Genomic DNA, 6,036 nt, shown 5'->3' on the forward strand with positions numbered 1-6,036 from the left:
TTTTTTAGACTTATACAGCAGCTCGTCTATGGTGGAAATTCGACTGTATCTAAACGTTCTCGAGTCACTGTCCGGTTGAAAACTGTATGTTACTACCAAATACGAATACTGAAGCAGTTTTTCTGAAACCACGTGGTGTGGCGCATATATATTGGCGCTCTCTTGTACCAATATTTATGTGTTCAAATAAATAATAAATAAATGTAACCATGATATAATATTTTACTCACTACTTACGTAGACGTTTTCAGAAATAGTGTCAATTAAATGTCTGACGTAACATGTGACTTTATTAAAGGATATGTAGTTAATAGTAAGAGTCAGGAATCGTATTTCGTCCCAGTTGAAGTTCATCAGTTGTAAATACCTTAATTCAAACATTGATGTCTACGCAGAGACTCGAACCCACTAACTTTCATTACATTTGACCTAACAGATTATCCAATGAGTTATCGTATCCAAAATTTAAATTCCTCTCCTCCATATCAACAACGAGATAATTCAAATCGTTCCTAATTATAATCTAAACATTTAAACAGTAAAATAATATTCATCTTCAATACAATTCAAATGTTAACTCATTTGTACGAAAGTGAATAGAAAAAAAACACAAGTCGGTGAAGTAAATCTTTCAGCAGATGAAAGTAGCTTGGTGATAACCCAATTCCTTTATTTAGTCACATATTAATTGTTACCTATACATGTCCATATATGGACATGTCCAGTCTATATACTGAAATGATTCTAGAAATGTCAATATGGATATGTTTTATTGAAGTTAAGCTTAATTTCTAATAAATGTCAAACTAGTTTCTAATTAAATGCCGAGACATTAATCTTCTTCTGAGTATTCTGTTGCATAAATTTATTCCAGTGTTTTTCGTATGGATCAAAAGATTACTGATAGATTTTCAAATTTACCTCATGAAATTTAATTAAACTATTTCCAGTAGATTTATAAATGTTTTACGTATTACTTTAGACAGCATCAGAGTAACTCCCTGAATATGAGGAGCATTTTCATCTTCATGATCGGAGTACAGCAGCATCTCTCTCGAATCTATTCTTTTCTATCCTACTTGAGTCCATTGGGTTTCACTTATTCAGACCACAGCCAAGTTGTATCTTCTCGTTTCCGCAGCAGTTTGAGAGGTCCTCCCGGTCTCCCACATTATCCGAAAATTCCAAGTATCTATAATAATTATTGTTCTGGTTGTTTAAAGAGACATTGACCTCGTGACTTCCGAAGAGTAACCATGAGGCGTCATAATTCTTCTAAATAATGATCATTCAACTCCTAGGGCAGAGTTTAAGTGGTTCGAATTGTTTATTCCAATTAACGCTGTTATAGTAAGGTTGTTTCCTATGGCATCGGTTTTCTAACGCTATACCTAACCCTCCTCTTTTACCTGGATATGGAACCAGTAGTAACCCTACAAAAGCTATGTGCGAAAATGATCAAACTGAATCATGAGGCAAGCTCTAACTTGGAATCTTGAAGTGGCACGGAAAAGAGGAAGACCAAGAAACACATTGTATCAAGAATTGAAAGCAGACATGAAAAAGATGAATAGCAACTGAAAACAACTGGAGAGAATTTTCCGGGACAAATTTAGATGGAGAATGCTTGTGCGTGACCTGTGCTTCTCCACGAGGTTTAACAGCCATAAGTAAGTAAGTTTTCAATGGACTACTTTTTTTGTTGAAATTTGATGCATTCATTTTAAATTTTAATGACCAGTTAAAACACTGAATGAAAAAATTTCATTGTTAAATGTTCATAAAGCTTTCTTTTATCGTTTCATAATAATAATAAGTCAAATTCTGAATAAATCTTAGTTAACTAACATATGAAAGATGGTCGCGCAATTTTGTGGATTGGTTGAGGTTTGACATTAACACCGTTGGATGCCAATACAGTGGTCTAGAGAGACTGAAGGCCGTGGGTTCAAACCTTGCGAGCGCATTGCTGAGGAGCCCCATAATAGGACGAAACGGCCGTTCAGTGCTTCCAAGATTTCACTGGTGGTCCAACATCAATCGGCTCATAATCTCAACCAAAAACTGACTTGAGTGACATTTAATGTACAAAAGCTAAGTATATATACTAGTTAACCGCTTAAGTAGTATATATGACAGTATAAATATAAAAGGTAATCTATCAACCAAGTAATTACTTCATTAATACACAGAACTCGTTTATTCTTCATTCAATCTTTTGTATTTGTTGTATTCAAGTTTCAATTTGAAGAAGGGGTACTTCTCTTGGTCTGTAACACAGACATTGTGGTGTGTTCTACTGATATCGACAGATATATGTAGTATGTAACAGCAATCAAAAGTGAAATGTCTTGAGGCAGAAGGTTAATGAATATCAAAGAAAAGAGAACGAGAACAAAGAATGTTTGGTGTGGAAACGAAAGAACAATGAAGCCTGAGGCGATTGACTGACATTTTGTAAATCAACAATTTAATATATGGTTCTCAGATTTTACTAAGATGTTCTGTAATTTTGTATTGAAATACATTCGGTTGTCTCCACTTGTGTTCTCGTTCACTACATTATATGTATTTCAACCGGCTGATGATCTCAGCTATTAAAATTACTATAATATCCACAAAATCCATTCTGATACTAATCAACATATGCTCACTAGTGACTGGCTTTATGAGATATTTCCTGGAGTTCTAGTGAGAAGCGATGACCAGTGGAGTTTAACCGGATCTGTTGTGAGGTAGTTACTCATTGAAGACAATGGTGGATGGTGGCTCAATTTCGTGGATTGGTTGAATTGAGACATTAACACCGTTGCATGCCGTCTCAGTGGTCCAGAGATTAAGCCTTCGTGCACGAGGCTGTCAGGTTCTGGGTTCGAATGTCGAAGGGGAGGGATCATGGATGCACACTGCTGAGGAGTCCCATATTAGGAGGAATCGGCCATCCAGTGATTGCAGGTTTTCCATGATGGTCTAGCTTCAATTGACTCATGATTTCAATCAGGGAAATAAAATAGTTCTGTGATTACCTTAGCATGTTATACCATTTGATACCTTCAAATATATTTCCCTTTCATTTGATGGGGGGAACTGTTGGATATTACAATGTAATGTTTCATTAGTGATTGTATTACAAGCGTTATCTTTCATTATATATGTGTCTTTTATGCTGCATATAGAGGTTTGTTATATTCATATACTTTTAGCAGACAATCTCAGATATCGTAGTAGGCTTGAAATCAAATCTCTATTGAAAAGAACATTTAAATATACATAGGTCATTCAATGAATGAACGGAAAAATAGACATCCTTTCCCCATAGAAGATTTTAGGAATAATTTTAGCCGAATTCTCATTCGTTCTAGCTAGAACTTGTGAAATTACCTCTGGAAGTGAAGATTTAATAAGAATGAAATAATATATAATCTAAGGGTTGATAACAGCTATAACTCTTAAGTAAATCTCAAAATGAAGATAGTACAAATACAATCATTCTTAGTTCCCACTTTACAAGATGACAGGTCTTTGGAGGAAACTTTCTTTAGTAGAGACTAAAGAAGATATGTCCATACTGGAATTCATTCAATTGTATTTACATTACATTTAATGACTATCAATTTAAAAAGTCGTCACACTGTAAATAAATTGAATAAAGTTAAATAAACAAAACAATCACAATTAATCAATGTCAATTGAAATCCACCGAAGGTTAAATGAATAAAGAATCATTTTACATGAATGTATGATAATATGCTGAATATCTGCTGGATAGTTTGTATTTGAGAGATGTATGAGAGATGGTTGAAGCTAGACATTAACACCGTCAAATACCAGCTAAGTGATCTAGTGATTATGCAGTTGCTCACGAGACGAAAGGTCCTGTGTTCGAGTCCCGCATGTGGGATCACGAGTGAGAGCTGACAAGGACAAAACGGTCGTCCAGTACTTCCAGGTTTTCAATGATGATTTCCAACATTGATTCATTCATGATATCAACTGAAACAAATAATAATCATTTTATTAGTTGAGCTCATGAGTCAATTGAAGCTAGATCACCATAGAAAACCTAGAAGCACTAGATGACCATTTCATCCTATTGTGAAACTTCTCAACAGTGCCCATCTACAATCCCGCCTCGCGAGATTCGAACCTACGACTTATCGATCTCGCGAGCAAACGCTTTACCTCTAGAACACTGTGCTAGCCGGTATCCAACGGTGTTAATGTATAACTTCAACTAATCCATGACATTGAGCAAATCATTTAATCATTTAAAAATTTTATTATTTTTCAGAAAAACTGCTATTCATTGTTTCTTTACTGAATACAAAATGTGATCATTCATTTCAATCATTCTCAATAATAGTTATTAGTCAAATACTGAATAGAGTTTATAGTTGTTTTAAAAAAACAAAACAATCGATAGTGAAAAGAGCTATTCAATGGACTATTCTGACACATTTCCATATTCAAATGATGGGTGATTTCCCGCATTTCCGATTATTTTCCGTCAAATTAATGAAACAGTACAATGTAAAAAAGTACCCTAGAACGTTTTATGTCAGTTTTGTACATTTTAAATATGCATAAAATATATAGCTGAAATCAATTCCCAATGTTTTACCCATCAATAATTATTCACTACAATGGATAATAAATAAAAAAATCATAACCGAAATTACTAGTTGCAATATACTACTTAAATTGAATTGAGATGAGTAAAAATAAAATGATATTCATTATATATAATATACCAATCCACGAAATTGAGCCACCGTACACGATTGTCTTCAGTGAGTTGATATCTCACAACAGACCTGGTCGAACTCCACTGCTAACGGCTTCTCACTAGAACTCCAGGAAATGCCTCTTGAAGTTAGTCACTAGTGAACAGATAATTATTATCTGAAGGGGTTTTGTGGAGACTTTTACAAATTTCAATAATTGAAATCATAAGTCAATTGAAGCTGAACCACCATGGAAAACCTAGAAACACTGGACGGCCGTTTCGTCCTAGTGTGGGACTCTTCAGCAATGTGCATACGAGCCTATATTAAGTATTGCATATAAACATATAAACAGTGAGAATAGCCAACACTAATGTAAGACTATACGAAAAGAGATAATAGTAATAATAATAATAAATGAATGTATAAATATTGTAACTGATATTACATTAAACGATACCGCTATTCATTTATACCCCCCCACCAATTAATAATTTGCAACAACAACAACAAAAATGTATCATCTAACAATTAAGACAATTAATGGTAGGTATTCAGTAGGAATTTCACAGATTCCTTTATCTTGTTTCTTTTCTTTTGTCTATTATAGTCTTGTAACAAGTCTTAATGAATAAGATTTTGTTACATCCAATGTGTAGATTGTTCTTTTGTTTTTCTTTATGTTCATAATGACAAAGGTTTAACAACTTTGCCTAAAAGATGTGTACTTTATATGTAACAGTTTCTCACCATCGGTTTAATAAAATAAAATATATACTAATAGGGTTTTAATAGATGTTAATTATAAGCAAAGATGAATGGTGGCTAGCAGTGGAATCCAGTTTAATGCGTATGTTCCGTCTTACTTGAGACTCGTCATTTGGATATACTTGCATTTCAGAGTTGATGTTCACTCTAGAAATTGAACACAGAATCGTTCACTTCAAATGTTAACACGTGATTTACTTAGTAACTGAGTCCTGAAAGCCATTTGATTGTGTAATTGAATGAAGTTTTAAATTCACTTAGTGTGATTTACTCGTATCTTCCTATTGTTATCTAGGATTGTAATTGATCAGTCTCTTGTTGGCATATGTACATCCAGTGGGGACTGTCTCAAAATGACCTTAGATCACAAACTTTACAAGCCAAAATGGTTAGAGGCTAGCGGTGGAATCCGCATAGGATGCACGTATGCCAATACGAGACTGATCAATTTCAGTCCTTAACAACAATGGGGAAGATACAAGTAAAACAACACCAAGTGGATTCAGATTGCTACCTGTTCAAATGTTCTGTCTACTTATTTTTT

Source organism: Schistosoma haematobium, chromosome 7 (assembly GCF_000699445.3).
Source record: "Schistosoma haematobium chromosome 7, whole genome shotgun sequence".
NCBI classification, from domain to species: domain Eukaryota; kingdom Metazoa; phylum Platyhelminthes; class Trematoda; order Strigeidida; family Schistosomatidae; genus Schistosoma; species Schistosoma haematobium.